A 20,307-nucleotide genomic window follows, 5' to 3' on the forward strand; every position below is an offset into this window, starting at 1 on the left:
GGTGGAGATGGGCTTCCTGGGGCAAGCTTACCAGCTGGACCAGTAGAATTCCTGAGCTCTGAGTTCAAGGGAGAGACCCTGCCTCAATGTATAATAAGACAGAGAAGGCTGGAAAGACAGCGCCATGGGTAAAGGCACTTGCTGCCAAGCCTGATGACTGGAATTTGGTCTCTGGGACTCATGGAGTGGGAGGAAAAAACCAACTCCTGCAAGATGGTCATTTTCTTATCCACATGCGCACCAGCCCGTGCTTGGGTTGCCCCCACCACATGCACACACAAATAAGTGTAACAAAATATGTGTAAGGCGCCAGGCAGTGGTGGTACATACCTTTAATCCCAGCACTCAAGAGGCAGAGGCAAGTGGATCTCTGTCAGTTCAAGGCTAGTACAGGGCAAGTTCCAGGACAGCTAAGGCTATATAAGGAGACCCTGCCTTGAAGAAGAAAAAAAAAAAAAAAAAAAAAAAAAAAAAAAAAAAAAAAAAAAAGGCAGAAAGTGGTAAGGATACCTCAACTTTTGTCTCCCTGTCTCTGTCTGTCTGTCTGTCTGTCTGTCTGTCTGTCTGTCTGTCTGTCTGTCTCTCTCTCTCTCTCTCTCTCTCTCTCTCTCTCTCTGTCTCCCCCCCCACACACATACACACATGAGTGAACATGCATACACACATACACACCATCCACATGTGTATACACATACACACCTTTCTCCCTCTAAAAAAGAGGGGAAAAAAAAAAAACAACAACAACAAAAAACCCAAAATTCAAACAAAAAACCAAAAGCATAACAAAAGAGGCTTTCTGAGTCGTCCCTACAGAATCTCCTGGGCTTTAAAACAGAGGAACTCCCAGCCCTCCAGGGTGGAATCTGCAAAGGTGGGTGGAGGGCTGGCTTCTCTGTGGTTGGTACCCAGTGAGAGAGAAAGAAGAAGGAGCTGGATGCTTCGGGATGTAGTGTGTGCTGGAGAGGACTCGGGGCCAGGGGTGGAGACTGGGGGCAGGGAGGCAGTTGCATTTCTCCTGCTTCTTGCCTGGTTCTGCCCACACACAGCTGTTCCCAGCCTGACCAGTAATAAAAAAGAACCACAAAGGAAATACAGTAGCTGTGCCCATGTCATTACCATAGCAAGTTCCCTTCAAACGGATTTCATATCAGCTTCCACACATACCTGCCCCGTTGGTTGCCCACAGATTCCCCAGAAGCAGTCCTAGGTCTTCCGTTTTGTTCATGGTGCATAAGCACACATGCACACACACACGCACACACCAAACATACACAATTTGTATAGTTTCTTTAAGTATTGGTGTGATGTTCTGATGTTTGGGCAGCTGTGTCCGGAAATTTAAATTAATGCTCATTAGAAATGACTATTCCTGCTGGGTGTGGTGGCTCACGCCTTTAATCCCAGCACTTGGGAGGCAGAGGCAGGCGGATCTCTGTGAGTTCAAGGCCAGCCTGGTCTACAAAGCAAGTCCAGGACAACCAAGGCTACGCAGAGAAACCCTGTCTTGAAAAAAGAAAACAAAAACAAACATAAAAAGAAATGACTATTCCTAGCCAGGAGGCAGCACCGGTAGTAGTGGTGGTGGTGGTGGTGGCGGCCCACGCCTTTAATCCCAGCTCTTGGGAGACAGAGGTAGGCAAATCTCTGTGAGTTCGAGGCCAGCCTGGTCCACAAAGAGAGTTCCAGGGCAGTCAGAGCTGTTACACAGAGAAACCCTGTCTTGAAGAACCAAACCACGGGGGTTGGGGATTTAGCTCCGTGGTAGAGCACTTGCCTAGCAAGCGCAAGGCCCTAGGTTCAGTCCTCAGCTCTGGGGGGGAAAAAAAAAAAGAAAGAAAAACAAAACTGAAAAGAAAAGACTAGTCCCCAGATGTGGTGGCGCATGCCTTTAATCCCAGCACTCGGGAGGCAGAGGCAGGAGGATCTGTGAGTTTGAGGCCAGCCTGGTCTACAGAGTGAGCTCCAGGCCAGCCAGGGCTATGTAGTGACATCTCTCAAAACAATTACTTAAGAATCAGAAGCTGCTGACGAGAACGGCGAGTGTCACGTGTGATTCTGAAGTGCTCCCCTGTCACGCTCTAAGGTAAATTCCTCATCAAGTAAGCTAATGGTAACAAATGAGAGGCAGGTGTAGAACAGAATGCGCGTGAAGGAGGCAGCTGAGACCACAGGCCAGCAGAGCCCGGGAGGCCTCCTGCCTCGGAGCTTTCACCCTAGGGAAGCTATGTAAGAGTGGAGCATGTGATGAAAACGAATCCCAAACAGCCATCTCCAGCCTCAAGAAATGGTAACATCTTAGAATCTTAGTCAGTTAGGTTTTGTTTTGTCACCCTTATCCCCAATAGTTTCCAATTTGTTTGATGTTTTCTTCAGCGCTGGGGTTTTAACAGTAAATTGGAGAGATCCATTCAAATTTTCTGTACTAAGCATACTAAGTGGTAAGATTTTATAAGCACACATGTGGTTGCCTTTTTGTTTTGTTTTGTTTTGTTTTTCTAGACAGGGTTTCTCTGTATAGACCTGGCTGGCTTTGAACTCACAGAGATCATCCTGCCTCTGCCTCCCCAGTGTACCACCACTGCCTGACTTTTTATTTATTTATTTATTTATTTTGGTTTTTTTCGATACAGGGTTTCTCTGTGTAGCCCTGGCTGTCCTGGACTCACTTTGTAGACCAGGCTGGCCTTGAACTCAGAGATCCACCTGCCTCTGCCTCCCAAGTGCTGAGATTACAGGCATGCGCCACCGTTCCCGGCTCTTTATTTTGTCTTTCGAGACGGGGTTTGCCTATTATGTATCTCTGGCTGTCCTGGAACTCACTACGTAGACCTGGTTGGCCTGGAATTCACAGAGATTCTCCTGCCTCTGCCTCCCTAGTGCTGGGATTAGAGTTCTTTTTAAAGAAGTCAGGAAGTGGGTAGAAATTTGGAGCAATATAAAAACTATTCCCTCACACCATCCTCCTCTTCTCCTGAAGTCAGATACCCCTGGACCGCTGACGGGCCCTCCCTGCCCATACCAACGCAGAACCAGGAAAGAGGTCAGCACTCCACAGCCAGCCATTAGCAGGTCCTGGTGCCGGGTGCTGAAGAAACAGCCAGGCTGACAACCCCTATCTTACCCCATATCCCAACCAAGTCCTTTGAAGACTATCTCAGTCAGTCTGGTCCTCACAGCTCAATGAATTTGGTTCTGTTATCCACATTTTCTGGAGCTGGGAGCTGGGAAACTGCCCTGGGTCACACAGTAGGCAGACTGCAGAGGCGAAGCCGAGCAAGCCCCTGCGCTTTGCCTATGTGCTCCACTGCTGTGGAGCCTGTGGCTCTGTGCAGCAGAGTGCACTCCTTAGCCTCTCTGGTCTCCTATCCATTCTAGGTGACAAGGTTGGGGTCCCCAGGAAAACTCCACTGTCTGGATCTGTACCTGGAACTCATGTTCTAGGCGGGCACAAGGTGGCAGAGCTACCACCTCTGTCCACGTGCCCCTCTCCATCTGTCTACCACCCACCGCTCTCTCCCCTCTCTCATGTAGTTCACGCTGCTTTTGAATTCAGACATCTTACTTCAGCCTCGGAAATGCTGGAATTACAGATATGCCTCGGCACACCCTGTGTTCCTCAAGCTGGTTTTGAGCTCTTACTGATCCTCCTGCCTCACTCTTCTTTTTTTATTTTTATTTTTGGTTTTTTTTTTTGAGACAGGGTTTCTCTGTGTAGCCTTGGCTGTCCTAGACTCACTTTGTAGACCGGGCTGGTCTCGAACTCACAGTGATCCGCCTGCTTCTGCCTCCCGAGTGCTGGGATTAAAGGCGTGCGCCACCCAGCTGTCTCTCACTCTTCTGAATGACGGAATTGAAAGCATGCGCCATCAAACTTAGTCATGCTCATGCTTTTTCCCCTCTTTCTTTTTGAGGGAGGGTCTCTTTGTGTAGCTCTGGCTATTCCGACACTCTATGTAAACCAGGCTGGCCCCAAACTCAGAGATCTGCCTGCCTCTGCCTCTGGAGTGCTGGAATGGAAGGCGCTGGGATGTATTTTATATATATGAGTGCTTTGTCTGCACACAGCAGAAGTGGGCATTAGATCCCATTAGAGATCAGACGGTTGTGACCCGCTGTGTGTGTGCCGGTAATTGAATACTGGACCTCTGGAAGAACAGTCAGTGTTCAGAACTGCTGAGCCATCTCTCCAGCCTCTTCATTTTCTTCTCTTCTCTTTCTTTCCTTTTTTTAAAAAGCCCCAAATAGAGTCTCATAGCGCATTGCTAGGATTACAGGCATGTAGCACCATGCCCAGCCCTTTCTTTCAGAGCCGTGCAAACCTGCAGAGCTGTCACTGAGTGCCAAGTTCTTCGCTGCCTCTGAGGATAGATATAATACAACAAAGCCCTTTGGCAGTTAACCCAGAAACTCACAACTGGGTCAAAGAGCAGGAGATAAATGTCAGTGCAGTGCTCAGCCACAGGGAAGACATCTGTGTCGTACCCCCTTTCCCCAAGGCTCTGGCTCCATCCAGAAAGAGGGGACAGGATGATTGTAAGCACCAGATGTCAGAGAAAACCAGACTGAAACAGTGCTGGCTGGACACAGCTGGACACAGCGCTCCTGTACTCACAGGAGCTGTAGCTGCTGCAGGAGCAAACCAGTCCACATTGCAACTTAGAGGGGGCAGGGCCTTAGGAGCTGAGCCCCTACCCTTAGCTAAAGAGCAAATGACAGTTGATGGCTTTTAGGCAGGGAGACTCAGTTTTCTTTAAGAGTGTGGTCCCTGGTAGGTCTGTTTGAGTACATACCCATAAAATATGAAATATAAATATACACACACCCCCACACACACACATATATACATACATACATATATATGTGTGAATATATATATATTTAAAGGACACATTACGTGTCAAGCAAAGAGGGAATGCTTTGCTTTACACCAACAGGGAAGTGTAATGTAAGACACATTCAACAAGACTCGCTGGGCCATGCAACTTGAAGCATTTCTCCACATTCATTCACTCCTATTATCTTGTTGTTGCTTTATATATTTAATCGCTATGTCGTTGTTTTTACAAGTTCCTCAAGAATGGCCAGTTTTTCCTGTCTGGCTCTCCAGTCCCCAGGGCTTTGCACCAAGTGTGTGCTTCCGGCTGACTGAGCTGTCTGAATGTGCAGCAGTGTGGCAGGCACTCTGGTGAGCCGCACAGTGCGGGGACCCAGAGGGATGAGTTCAGAACAAGGAGACAGGATAAATCCCGCCTGGGACACTTTGAGAAAGGCAGCATAGCAGCTGGTTGGGGTGGCGCATGCCTTTAATCCCAGCGCTCAGGAGGCAGAGGCAGGTAGATCTTTGTGAGTTTGAGGCCAGCCTGGTCTACAAAGAGAGTCTAGGGCAGTCAGGGCTACACAGAGAAACCCTGGCTTAAAAAAAAAAAAACAAAACCAAACCAACAAACAAAAGGTGGCATGGCAAGGCACTTTTATTGTGAAAACATTAGATTCTGGAACCTGGGAAGAGAGGAGAGCGTGGTTGATGGAGCCGCTGCCACAGGCTGGGGTCAGAGGGCCTGATGGCAGTCCTAACCCCTCAAAGGAACCAGAGCAGGAACCAAGCTCCTCTAGGGTAGCACATCACAGCGTCAGCCCCTGAGCTTCACAAGAAGGCAGGTGGGGGGTTAATAGGATTAGAAACAAATTATTTTCAGGATGGCAGGTCTGTTTTAGGAGTGTCACAGTGGGGCAGAGATTCAGTTTCCAAGCAACTGTCAGCTTAGCTTCCAGGCTCTGTGCATATTGAGAAAGAAGAATGGCAGGACCTTTCCCTAGGGACTCTTCTCTCTCTCTCTCTCTCTCTCTCTCTCTCTCTCTCTCTCTCACACACACACACACACACACACACAAACACACACACACACACACACACACACACACACACACACAGATCTTCCTCACGCCAAGCCAAACTTCCTGCCCTGATACTTACAAAAAGAATAATTTTGTTGTTTTTCCTTTCATTACAGAACACTAGAAAGATAGGAAAATGCAGCTAGGCATCTTTAATTTTAGCCCTCTGGGAGCAGGGGCAGACAGATCCCTGTGAGTTCAAGGCAGCCTAGTCTACACAGTGAGTTCTAGGATACCCAGGGCTATGTATATAAGTTGCCCATAGCAGCCTTGGCTCACTCTGTAAACTAGGCAGGCCTTGAGCTTCAATCCTCCTGCCTCAGCTTCCTCTGCAGCAGGAATTACAAGGTTGGTTTAATGTATTTTTCTCCTCTGCTTTTTCCCTCTCTCCATGTCACTGAGGTATTACCAGCATTCTATTTCCACTCTCAGGGCCCTGGCATCTCCATCCAGCATTAAGAACACAGCCCCAGGGTCTCTCCACCTCTTGTCCTGGGCCCAACATCCTGCTTCTGATTAGAGTGGCACTCAGAAGAGACATGGGTACCCACCCCCTGACTGTGTGCTGTGCCAGAAAGCCTTGGGGAATATGAGCTCCTTGTGTGTGGAGCATGAGTACTTGCGGGAGGAACACTTCTAGGGAGGACAGGCAGATGGGAGGAAGGCTCATTTGCAAGCCCCTGTAGTTATGGTGATTAATGTAACCAAAACAGCCTCCCACACCATAGTAACAGTGTCACTGTGCTGTACTTCACTGGGAGCAGTAGGCACTGTACTGCCTGCAGGCAAATTTACTAGGCTTTCCCCTCACTCGAAGTTCCAAAGCCCCAAGAAGGCTGGTGAGGTTGTTAGAAAGTGACCACTACTCCAACAGAAGTGTCTGGACAAGGCAAACTTTATTTATTTTATTTATTATTTGTTTGTTTTGAGATAGGATCCCTCCCCATAGGCCTGGGTATTTTGCAGCTCACTCTGTAGACCAGACTGGCCTCGAACTCACAGAGATCTGCCTGCCTCTGCTTCCTGAGTGCCGGAATTCAAGGCCTGGGCCACCACTACCTGACCATTATTTTTACTTTTAATTCTGTGTGTGCCTGTGTGCCTGTGTGTGGGACGTGCACATGAGTGTAGTTGTCTGTGGAGGGCAGAAGAGGCTGCTGGATTTTCTGATGCTGAAGCAATAGGTGGTTGTGAGCCAGCTTGGGGGGCGAGGTGGGGACAAGAGAAAGAGGAAGAGGGAGGAGGGGAAGGGAACAAGGGAGAGGGAAAAAAGGGGGCACAGGAAAGGGCATTTGTTCCAGGGCACAAAGAACTGCCTCTGGATAGAGAGGAGACAGATGGGTTCCATAGGCAAATGGTGGTTTATAAAGGTAAAAGAGGGAAATCCTTTTTCCCCTTGTTAGGGGCTGTGGTGTTTAATTTTAATTGGGCATGATCGCTAGGTGAGCTGAAGGGGACTTTTGATTGCTGGACTTCAATACTTTGATAGCTGGACCTTGGTAGTCAGCCTGGGGGGTTGGGGGGAGTGGCCAAATAAGGGAATAGAACTTGGTGGCTGGCTTTAGGAATGCAATCTAATGGTTTTTAGCAAGGCAGAGGGTATGGGGGAAGGGCAAGGCCTGCCAGAGCCATGTTTGCTGTACTTGGGCTGGCCAGAGTCGCTCCAGAAAGTGCTGTGTGCACACAGTGTGTCTTCTTAGCATGTTGGGCCTTCCAGATGACATTTATTTATTTATTTATTTATTTATTTATTTATTTATTTTGGTTCAAGACAAGGTTTCTCTGTGTAGTCTTGGCTGTCTTGGAACTCATTCTGTAAACCAGGCTGTCCTCGAACTCAGAGATCAGTTTAACAGATCTGCTGGTCTCTGCCTCCCTGAATGCTGGGATTAAAGGCACACTCCACCACTGCCCAACCTTCCAGGAGACTTCTAAAACAAAGGGGCAGAGTTGCCTATCCATGTAATGGGTCTACAGAATGGCACTGTCTCCCAGAGCTCAGTGGGTAGTGTCTGGCCATCAGCCAACCATCCAAATAATTACCTAAGTGAATGACTTGAATATGTTCTCAAGGTTCCTGACAATAGAATATGATAGAAAGAACATGTGCTTCATAGCCAGATGAAAGTCTGTCTCCACCTCTCTTCCTGGGCAACATATCTGAAACTGGGCTGTAGCACTCAGAAAAAGGGTCCCTAAGGATGCTTTTGCCCTCATCCCAGAGCCTGTGATGGGTTGTGATGGTTTTTGTTTTCCATTTTTTGTTTTGGTTTTTGGAGACAGGGTTTCTCTGTGTAGCTTTGACTGTCCTGGACTCACTTTGTTAGACCAGGCTGGCCTCGAACTCACAGAGATCTGTCTGCCTCTGCCTCCCGAGTGCTGAGATTAAAGGCGTGTGCCACCACCGCCCGACCTTTGTTTTCAATTTGATATGAGCCACTAGCCAGGATTGTTTAGGAAAAGGGAACTTCAATTCAGAAAAGGTCTCCATTCCTTTGCCTGTTTCTGGGGCATTTTATTAATTAACTGTTGATACAAGAGTGCCCAGCCTACTGTGAGCATTGCCATCCCTGGGCAGGTGGGCCTGGGTGGTATAAGAAAGCAGGCTGAGCAAGCCAGTAAGCAATGTTCCTTTATGGTCTCTGCTTCAGTTCCTGCCTGGAGCTCCTGTCTGGCTTCCCTTCCTGATGGTCTGTAAGCTGTAAGGTAAGACACTTTTCCTCCTCGCGTTGCTTTTGGTGATGGTCTTTATCACAGCAATAGAAATCTAAGACACAGGTTATAGCGCATGGCAAGGTGGCCTTGCCTGTGTTTTGTTTTGTTTTGTTTTGTGAAACAAGGTTTTTCTGTGTAGCCTTGCCTGGCTGCCCTGGAACTCACTAGGCAGACCAGGCTGGCCTCAAACTCACAGTGACCCACCTGCCTTTGCCTCCGGAGTGCTGAGATTGAAGGCGTGTGCCACCACGTCCGGCTCTTCTTCTTTTTATGATATAGGATATTATATAGCCCTGACTAGTCTGGAACTCATTATATAGGGCAAACTGGCCTCAAACTCAGAGATCCTCCTGCCGGCCTCCAGAATGCTGGGACTAGAGGTGTGTGTTATCACATTACGGCAGCAATGGAAATGGAATACCTTGAGCCTCTGTTTTCTCAGCTGAAAAAAACAAAACAAAACAAAAACAAAAACCCTAGAGGAAGTGAGTGTCCACTTGCAAACTGGGAGCATCAGGTAATTAAAGACGGCCAGAGACTGGTTTGCAGCCTGTTCCCTGCGGCTCTAGGAAGGAAGTTGCTCTGACAGAGTGTCCCACTCCTTAACCAGAGGAACAGGCTTATCACTCTTCCTAGAGTGAGGCAAAGAGAACACTCAGTGAACTGCCTAGTGTATACCAAGATGCTAGGAACATTCGAGGGCAATGGGTAAACAGGCTTGGAAGAGCCCGTCTTTCTCAGTTCTGGGAAGTCTTGCAGCTGTGGCTACACACTCAAGATGAGGGGAGGGGGGCTTAGGGGAGAAAACAAATCCTTTATGTTAGATAGCCCTTCCCTGTGGCTCTTTCAGGCAAGGGTCCCTTCAGATGGCATCAAGCACCTGAGAGGTGGCCACACCCCTCTTCCAATCCTATCTCTTTCTCTTCTATCCTGGTTGAGGGCTGGTGAGTGGGGGCTGGCCATTGAACTCACAAGAAACCTGGAGGGTATGGTCCCCAGAGCTGAACACGAAAGTACCAGGGGCTGCCATTTGTCCATTGACGTGCTGAGAAAGGATCAACCCGAAGGGTGGGAACCCCAAGCTGGGGACGCAACTCTGAGGAGGAGCCCTCACTCAACATGAGCAAGACCTTGGCTTGATCCCCAAACACTGAGAAAACAACACAGCAAAAGCAGGCACATGGCAGTGGACTCCACTCTTTAAGGAGAGCCAAGAGCCACATAAATGGTTGACAACAAAAGTAGACACAATGCCATCACGTGTGTCCACCCGCAGTAGGCGGCTCTACTTCCCTTGGGACGTGCATTATAAACCTCAAAACACACACCAGCTGCATTTGGGTTTGTTAGCTTGTTTGGTGGTGGTTTTGTTTTGTTTTGTTTTTTTCTAGACAGGGTTTCTCTATGTAGCCTTGGAGCTGTGTAGACCAGGATAGCCTGGGACTTGCAGAGATGCGTCCGCCTCTGTCTCCCAAGTGCTGAGATTAAAGGCGTGCGCCACCACCTCCCAGTCACCAGCCACATTTGAAAGGCTCTTAGAGGCCATTGAACCCAAATCTCTTGCCATAGGCATGGACAGAAGTATCCTTCCATCACACAGACCGTTGCCATGGTGACAACAGAGACTTCTATGCACCCAAGATGTGGTAAAAGCAACAGCAAAGGCCCAGGCCTCCCTCCAGCTTCCCCTTCCCCTGCAATAGCTGCAGCTTCAGAGCTTGGCTGGGGCCATGCCATCCTGTTTATTGGAAGCCAGAGGGAGAGGGGCTTATCACAGAGGCAATCAAGGCCTCCCAAGATCAAGCAAGAGCAACCGCGCTTCCAGATATTCACCCGCTTATTTATTATTTACACCACACCCACTTCCATCACAGTGTTTGAGGTGGCTTACCATACAAGCCACAGGGACAGCAGAACTATTCAAAGGTGAATAAATCTCTAGAGGCCTTCAGCCTTTCATGATTTCAGACTCTGGTAGGAATTTTGTTGTTTTATGAAGGGCAAAAGAAGCTTTTCGCTTTGTTTTGAGACAATATGTAACCTCGGTTGACCTCAGACTTGAGATCCTCCTGTCTCAGCCTTCCAAATACTGGGACCTACGGGCCTGTGCCAGTAAGATGAGCCCTAAAGAAGCCTTTGATCTCAGGAGCTTAAACCAGCCAGAGTTTGAGTGTGGCCATTGAAGGGTGCCTGGTTGTTTCAGTGAACTAAAGAGAGGGCACAGGCAGAATGGAGGCATCAACACCAAAGGTAGGAGGGGGGAAAAAAAAGAAAGGCAAGACCAAGCATATGATTCACACACACTCACTCACCACCTTAGCCAGTCTCCTGTTGCTGTAACAGAGTATCTGAGCCTGGGTAGCTTATAAAGGAAAAAGGTCTAGCAAGATATAGTGGTACTGGTCTGTAATCCCCGTGCTTAGGAAGCTAAATAAAGGAGGAGAATCAAATGTTTAGGAAAACCACTAAAAAATAAGTATATGTGAGCAGGAGGGGTGGGGGATGGAAATGTCACTCATGATTCAGGATAGGAGACCTGTGAGCATGACACTGGCAAGGGTGACATACTACATAGGAATATATGTGCCTTCTAACAGGGCACAGCATGACAGGTTAATTTTGGCGCCTCAGTCTTTGATGGATGGGAGATGCGGGTGAAAGGCAGACGGTAGGAAGGATGTTCCTGTTTCCGCCTCATTTCACAGGGCAACCAGCTGTGTCTCTTACGTGGTACCGACTGCCATGTCCTCTCTTTCCCTCCTTTCCTAAGCTTCGTTTTAAGTCCCAATAAAAGTATTGGTCCCTGGGGCTGGAGAGATGGCTCAGTGGTTAAGAGCACTGACTGTTCTTCCAGATGGACCTGGGTTCAATTCCCAGCAACCACATGGCAGCTCACAATTGTCTGTAACTCCAAGATCTGACACCCTCCAGGTGATAAGGTGACAGCAGCGACAGCACAAAGCCTGGCCCTGCTTTACCTCAGGGGATCATCTGAGTCTCCTCAGTAGGCTCCTGCAGACAGATCTCCTGGGAGTGTGCTAGGCAGGCAAAGGAGGAAGGGCACCCAGCAGTGGCAGACAAGGTGGAAAGGTGTGCAGAGCAGCAGTGGAAGGCTTAGAACCGAGCGGAGACAGATTTGGGGGACGGGGCAGAATGGAAGGGCCTGGCGCCAAGCAAGGAAGTCTCCGTGGCTTGAGCAGGAAGCAGTGGGTCCATGAGGGAGTTGAAGCAAGGACAGGAGAGACGCCAGACCGGAAGAAGTCAAACAGGTTACAAACTTTCAGGTGAAAGGGCGGGGCTCAGAGGTAAAGCACTTGTCTATCACGCCCAAGGCTGCAGAAATGAAAAGTAAACCACCACGGACATTGTGCCTGGGAGATAGGCCAGCCGACAAAGTAAGTGCTTGCTTTACAAGCAGGACATGCGTAGAACCCCTGGGTCCCACATAAAGCAGGCAGCGCTTGGAGTCCTTCATCTGGAGAGGTGTAAACAAGCCGCCATCCTAGCCTGTTTTGTGGGTTCCAGGCCAATGAGAATTCCTGTCTAAAGAAACGAGGTGTGTGGGAGGGGAGACGGTGTGTGGCCCGTGGGCCATGCCTTCAGAGGAAGTGGCACAGAACTGTCGAGATGGAGCATGTTCGAACTCTGGAAACCTGAGGTTTAAAAAATCTCATCCTGATTTCCCTACCTGTCTCAGGCACAACCCCCCAGGTCAGTCACAGAAGCTCGTCGCCTGTCATCTTTCCCCCGTGTAAAGAGAGCATTGCCACGGTCCTGAGTCCCAGCCAATGAGACACAATTCATCCTCCAAACCCCTCCCCGGGGCCCAAGGCTTATAAGTTCCTCTTTCACATAAAATAGAGTGGTGAGAACCATCTACCTCACCAAAGGATGTCTGTGACTGGGTGTTTATTTTGAGCTGTAGCGCTAGGGAAAGAAAGGCTGCTCTTCTCTCGGAAGAAGTCATTACTGGAACCCTGGACTTCACTTCTGCCAGCCAGTCACTGCAGAACCACTTTGGTCACCACTGGAGCTTGCCCAGCCTCTGCGAGTTTTGCTGCTACTGTCTTTGGAGACACTCCACCTGCTGTGGCGCTCATCTTCCGCAGGGGCTTGGGGGGGAGGGGCGCAGGGGGGCAAGCTGCCTCCTGTTACCGAAGCAGCCTTCCGGCTTGACCAAGTCAGCCCAGGCCCTCGATCTCAGAGCCCTGAGCTCCCTGTTTCCACCCGGCCTGGTGATGGCATTGCAGAGAAAATCTTTTCCCGCACATGTGGCTAGACTGGAGGTCTTATGGCCCAGCCCCGACCGAAGCCTCATCCTTTTCTGCCCAGAGACCAACAATACTCAGACCTTCCAGCAGATAAGTGCACACTTCTGGCTTGGGGACTTGGGCCTTCCTGGGAGACCTGGAATCACAGGAGAGGGACAATATCAGATAAAGGCGCTCGCTGCCAAGCTGTACCACCTGAGTCTGATGCCTGAGACCCCACAAAGTAGAAGAGAGAACCAGCTCTTGCAAGGTGTTCTCTGACCTCCACTCGTGAAATGTGGCACATGGGATCACCCCATCCTTGCAACACACAAATAAATAAATGTAAATAATGGGTTTTGGGGTTTTTTGTTTGTTTGTTTGTTTGTTTAACAAGGTAGATAACATCTTGTGACAGAGCCAAAGTTCTTCATCTTGTCCCTGATAGAGCCATCTAAGGTCTGACTCTAAGAGGACATCCCCTTCCCTATACTTCCCTCCTGTGGAAAAGTCCATTAGAAAATTACCCAACCCTGTCCTACAAACTTAAGCTCAAGAAGCCCCAGCTAACTGCCAATTTTACGTCTGTTAAACGGCTTGCTTGCTCTACTTCCCTCTGCAACTGCCAATCAGGTTTTTTTTTTTACCTTTAAAAGATTGCTGCAGAAAACAGTTGAGACAGCGGTTGTGACGGTGCACACCTTTAATGCCAACACGTGAGAGGCAGAGGCAGGTGGATCTCTGTGAATTCAAGACCAGCCTGGCCTAGTGAGTTCCAGGATAATCAGGTCTACACACAGAGAGAGCCTGTTTAAAAAAGAAACAAAAAAAGGCTGGGAAAGTGACTCAGAGGGTAAGAAAGAGCACTGGCTTCTCTTCCAAAAGTCCTGAGTTCAATTCCCAGCAACCACAACCATCTATAATGAGATCTGGTGTGCAGCCAGAACATTGTATAAATAATAAATAAATAAATCTTTAAAAAAAGAAAAAAAGAAAAGCAGCTTGTGCCAACCATTTCTCTCCACGCAATTGCCTTTAAACTTAATAAAGACTCAACTTCAGAGCCGGGCGTGGTGGCGCATGCCTTTAATCCCAGCACTCGGGAGGCAGAGGCTGGCGGATCACTGTGAGTTCAAGGCCAGCCTGGTCCACAAAGTAAGTCTAGGACAGCCAAGACTACACAGAGAAACCCTGTCTCAAAAACAACAACAACAACAACAGCAAAAGACTCAAATTCTGACTCTGGTTTTGTTGTGTGGTCCTAGGGATCTTTGCCCCCATGACGTTTGGACGCCCCACTGAGATCCCCTGGCCTAGGCAAAGGCTGTAGGCTGCGGCAGGCACTGGAGTCCTTCTAGTGGGTGCCCAACCTGAGGCATTTCGGAGCTCCAGGAGAAATGCTGTCAGTGCTAGGGGCAGGCCTGGTCCCTCTGACACTATCAGCTAAATTCTCTTCCAGAGTCACCTGGTTCTGACCTCCGGAGATGAGTTTAAATCTGGGTTTGATCTGGGAGAGAATAGACACAGTTGCTGTCTCTGTGCTCGAAGAGTGAGAAGTCACAGACACGTCTGTACTTGTGATCTGTGGTGGTCAACAGTCTAGTTTTTGTGTCAATTTATTGTTATTTCTGTCATTCTGTCCTGTCCTTGAAATTGTAAGTCAGAATCTGTAAAATATAAATAATTCTGCTACAGAAAAACTTGCCCTGCTAGGATGTTTTCTCCATCATTTCTGGGAAATATATAAAGACAGGGAGGTAAATTATGGAGTCTTCTTCCTGAAGGGACACTTCTCGGCTCTCTGTGACTTAGAATGACTTTCTTTCCACATTGACTGTCCACCCGCAGACGTGTTGGATTCACAAATGGCTGGCACAGTCTGGCTAGTAGTCACGGGGAGTCCCCCGCCACCCTGACCAGTTCCACGTAGATGTTTGGCTTAGCCTTTTACTTAAAGCACTCACCATGCATGGCCCAGTACCTGTTCTTTGAGGTTGATGCTAAGATTCTGTTGCTAGGTTCCAGGCGAGGAAGGTGTCAAACAAGAAGAAGAGCTAGCCCCACTCTCTAGGCTTAAAGTGAGTCCACCTCAGGGCTGGGCCCCAGAGGCCCCTTCCTTCTTCTAAGACCTGCCCTAGTTCATAGCTCCCCTTCATACCCTACCAAGCTCCAATTGTGCTCCATACCTGAACCCAAAGGGGCATCTTAACTGACATTCCGAATCGCTGAACTCCCCCAACTCACATCAGTCTATGGACGATAAAGACTTTAAGGAACTTAGCAGACAGGTTGATAAGGACCTAGAGGTATTAGAGGATTCCTTTTCTGAGCTAGAACAACAGTTAGAGTCCCTTGCGAAAGCGGTTCTACAGAATTGGATATGCTTAAACTTACTCCTTATGACGTAGGGAGGACTATGTAGGGCTTTAGGGAAAATCTGCTATTTCTATGCCAATTGATCAGGAGTAAAATTAATGAAAATCTTGCCATGGTTTGAGAAGACCTCGAAAAGAGAAAAAGCCAGAGACATAAATTAGATTATTGGTACCAGTCTCTGTTTACTTGGTCCGGCTGGCTAACGGCTCTGCTATCAGCACTGGCTGGGCCTCTAATTCACATTCTTATTGGATTAGCATAGGGCCTTTGGCCAATTATGTCAAACAAGGGTGAATGCAGTCGAGTTAGTGGTCCTTAGGATGAGTCCACTTTTTGACTCATTTTCCTAAGACTGGTGGGGAATGTGACAGGGCCGCCAAGGTTCTTCCATTCTGTGCCAGCTGCAGCCAGCCACTGTCTGACTCAGAGCTGACCCTTCCCCAACCTCAGCCCGCTCACTCTGCACCCCCCCCCCTCTGGCAAAGTCTCTTAGAAAAATAACTCAACCTTGTTCCAGGGATTTGAGGAGAAAATGCCCTAGTTAACCGCCCATTTTTGCTTGATAAGAACTCTCAGATTTGGACTCTAGCTTTGTCGAGCAGCCCTTAGGGTCCTTGCCCCCATGACAACCTGAGGATCAAGACACCCCAAGTTGTCTTCTGACCTCCACATGCATGCACACCCATGTGCCCTCACATACGTATGATTTATGTACACATAAACAGATACGTGTGCTCACCACCAAAAAAAAAAAACAAAAAAAACAAAAAAAAACCAAGCCAAACCAACAGACGATTAGATCACAAGAGGAAAGGTGAGTGTTGAACGTGTGTGTGTGTGTGTGTGTGTGTGTGTGTGTGAGACCCAGATGCAACGAAAGGAAATCTGAGTCAGTAGCAAGACTTGGCCAACAAGCACACCCTGGTGTAGTTTGGGGCTTCTCTGGGGACTTCTTGTTTAGCAGGAGTGGGTCATCTCTTTCTGCACAGCCAGAGGAAGTTATTAGCTGCGAGGAAAAATCTAGGCAGACAGCAGACCCTTCCATTACACAGATGAGGGAGCTGAGGCCCCAGGAAGTCTGAAGTCAGGCCACAGAGTGCACTGGAGGCCAGTTGTGTTGAACCTGGGCACTTGGGCCCCCTGAACCTGAAGCTTCTTCCAGAACCACAGATGGCTACAACAAGCAGAACAAAACAAAAATCCTTGGGCCTACCTGGCGAATGCAACCTCTGTTGGATGGTGTGGTGTGCGGCGGGGCGGGGCGATGTGGGGTGGGGTGGGGGGGGGGCGGGGCAGGGGAGCCAACAGCGTTTGAAGTTCATCAACAGGGCCTGTCCCCCAGAGTGAGGACGTTAGAGATAAAAGTCCTTAAATGTTTAATAACTTGTAACTCTCTTCCAGAATTCCCAAGAAACTAAACTCTTGTTTAGAATAAATAAATACAGGTCAGCTTTGAAGTTGTTGGAAGTAAGGGATATTTTGTGGGCCACAGAGTTGAGGTAGCTCGCCCTAGTGTAAAAGGATGTTCACAATAAGAATTTTACAGACTTGTTACCACTGAAACATCACACACTTTGCAGAATTCCCTGTGTTCAAATCCTAGCTTCATCGTGTACCTTCTTTTTTGTTTTTTTGTGTGTTTTTTTTTGGGAGGGTGATTTTTGTTTTGTTTTGTTTTGTTTGTTTTTTCAAGATAGGGTTTCTCTGTGTAGCCTTTGCTGTCCTGAACTCACTTTGTAGACCAGGCTGGCATCACATACCTTCTTGAGGAAGTCTCCCAAATTGTCTGTGCTTTGGATTCCTCATTCGTAAATAGAGTGACAGTAGTCATCTGCTCCTGCGATCTTGTGAAGATTAAATCATGCTTGCTCCATACGGGCAGGCCCTGGCTTCCATTTCCAGCACACACACACACACACACTGGTCATAGAATTAAATGAGTGGATGTCCCAGGCAGAGAATAGCGGGAGCTATCACTTGGTGGGGAGAACCAGCCCAGCCCTACTCAGCCTGACTGGATTTCCTTACATTTTGGTCACTCTACTGTGAGTAGATATATATACCTTTGCTCATAAATATAGTTCCAGCCGCGTGTGGTGGCACACGCCTTTAATCCCAGCACTCAGGAGGCCAAGGCAGGCAGATCTCTGTGAGTTCGAGGCCAGCCTGGTCTACAGAGCGAGTTCCAGGACAGCCAGGTCTACACAGAGAAAACCTGTCCCAAGAAACAAAAGCAAACAAACAAAAACAGATGAATACAATCCCTAGGCCAGCAGTAGCTGTCACATTGGAGATGGTTAGGGAGCTGAATCGAGGCTCCCCCCAAACCTACTGAAGCAGAATCCTTACTCTAGCAAGATCCCTGCGGGCTACTTTTGCTCTTCATTTCCTCATGTAGAGGGCTTCGCAGGCAGCCAGAAGCCCTTGGTTCTCCTGTGACCTGTCTTCCCCAGGCCCTGCTTTCCGCAGGACGGTATCATCCCACTTTTCTGTCTCTCTGACAGGTATAGGTGCATGAGAGACCCTGGCCTTATCCTAGGGTGGCCGACAGCAGGGAGCTGCATCTGTGGAGCCTCAGCTTTGCCCTCCATGTGATAATCTCCAAATCCCTGTGGTTTTCAGGCAGCAGCAGTTCCCCCAGAAGGCCAGCTCCCCTCCCCCCAACTCTCCCCCTCAGAGCCGGTCACGGGGCTGGCTGTGGGTGACTAATCCCCAGAACCCGGTTCTGAGAAGCTGAGATGGCTAAACCCTCAGTGAAGCAGGGTAGGGACCTTCCGTTTGTTCCTGATAATTCTTGCCACATGTTTTTCTAAATGACGAGACTTACCAGCTTCAAGAGGCCTGGATGCTCTTGAAGTCAGGGAGGTCTCCATGTCACCACTAACATTCCTATGATTTAAGCCATCTCTGGGTTCTCATGGAATTAGGTGGAAAGTGAGAGGGGCTCCCTATGGCCTCTTCTATCTGCTTAGCGGTAAGGATAAGCATGCCTGGGTCAGTTGGAAGGAAAGATCTGGAAGGTCAAGCAGGGAAATTCAGTCTTGGTGTTCTAAACTTCTGGTAAACCAGCAGTCCTGTGAACCCTTAAAATGTGCCAGCAAATACTGGAGTTGTTCTCTGAGAATAAAACACATAGCACGTCGTAAAGACTTCATTTGAAAAAAAGGGGTGTAAAATAGCACATTAATGTTGGAATAGTAATATTTCAGACAGGCTGGGTGAAATAAACCATTTCATTAAAACGAGTCTCACTGTTTTTTCAACAACAACAAAAAATAGCATTTTCCTTATATTTTTACACATACGGGAGTTTTACCTGCATGTATATATGTGCACTTCATGTGTGTCTTGTGGCCTTAGTGGCCAGAACTGGGTGTCAGGGCCCCTGGAGCTGGAGTTACAGAACTGGGGGCTGGGGATCCAAACCTGGGTCCTTCGGAAGAGCAGCCAGTGTTTGTAACCACTGAGCCATCTTTCTAGGTCCTGGTTTGTTGGTTTGTTTTTGTTATTGTGAGACATGGTTTTTATGTGTAGCCCTGGCTGTCCTGGAACTCTGAAGACCAGGCTGGCCTCCAACTCAGAGATCCGGCTGCCTCTGCCTCCCCAGTGCTAGGACTAAAGGCATGTGCCGCCATGCCCAGCTCACAGAAAATTCTCTCCTCTTCTTCTTCTTCTTCTTCTTCTTCTTCTTCTTCTTCTTCTTCTTCTTCTTCTTCTTTTCTCCTCCTCCTTCCTTTCTTCCCTCTTCCTTCCTTCTTCCTTTTTCTTTTTAGAGATCGCTCCAGTTTTCAAAGCTGACCTTAGACTTGAGAAATCCTCCTCCCTCACCTCCCAAGTTGCTAGAACTACAGGCATGTGTACCGCAGGTCTGGCTCTACACATATTTGAGTCTAAATTTGCCAGCAAACGTCAGGGTTTGAGCGCATCACCTATTGAACAACAGGCATCTGAGGCATGACTCAGTGATTGTTTTAAGCCCCAAGCCCAGGTCTCTGTGGTCTAAGGATTGTTCTTCATGTCCTACTTAAGTCACATGGCAGAAAGATAAATAACGACCCAAAGTAAAGAGACGCGATAATCCTGAAAAGATGTTGCAATATGTTTTCCTGACACAGTGAATTTCCCCCATGACACAGAAAGCATTGCTTGTGTGGCTTAAAGGCTGGACACTAAAGGGAATGTTAGCAATGGTGGACAGGAAGAAAGGCACCAATCCAGGCTCTCATGAGTTGACTTCCATTGGCTATGCACATTTGGGGAATGTGGATGTTCCTGGTTTGATTGACTGGCTGGCTTCTGGTGAGATGGCAGCCTAAGGGACCCAGCTCTGATGCTGTATTTTTTTTTTTTTTTTTTTTTTTTTTTTTTAAATCTAGCCCTTGCTCTAAAAAAGTGTCTGTTTAGGCGTAGAGCCAAGATGGCAGTCAAAGTGAAAAAGCTCAAGGCAGGGAGTGCCATGCCTGAGCTGGAGCCCTGGGCTTGCTGCGCTCCCTGCTGCAGTCCCAAGCCCACCCGTTGTTCCGCAGCTCCGGATCTGCTGCCAGTTCTCTGTTTGACTGTGAGAGTTGGACAACATCTTCTTATCCCTGGGTACCGTGATCCTACCCATGTCCCCTGGGGCTCCAGGACTTCACGTGGAAGTTACCTGGGCTATCTAAATAATCCACTCCGCCCAGTGTTTTGGAGAGGGGCCCAACTTCTTCTCCACAAACTCTCATGACACAAGCAAAAACATTCCACTCCCGCCCCCAAAGCAATTAAGGGACACGGAGAAGCTGGAGAGATGGCTCAGTGGTTAAGAACATGGCTGCTCTAGTAGCCACGTGGCAGCTAACGACCATCTGTAAGTTCAGTTCCAGGGCCTCTGATACCCTCCTCTGGCCTCTGTGGGCACTGCACACACATGGTACACATACATGCAGGCAAAACACTCATCCACGTTGCTAAAAGCTGTACTGCAGGATGGAATCACGCCACTAACACACAGGAAGTATTAATAGTATATGTAACAGTAGTGATGTGATGATGGTGATTAGGGGGGTGGAGACTATATTTTTGGAATAAAAAGTTA

Source organism: Acomys russatus, chromosome 8, assembly GCF_903995435.1.
Source record: "Acomys russatus chromosome 8, mAcoRus1.1, whole genome shotgun sequence".
Lineage (NCBI taxonomy): Eukaryota > Metazoa > Chordata > Mammalia > Rodentia > Muridae > Acomys > Acomys russatus.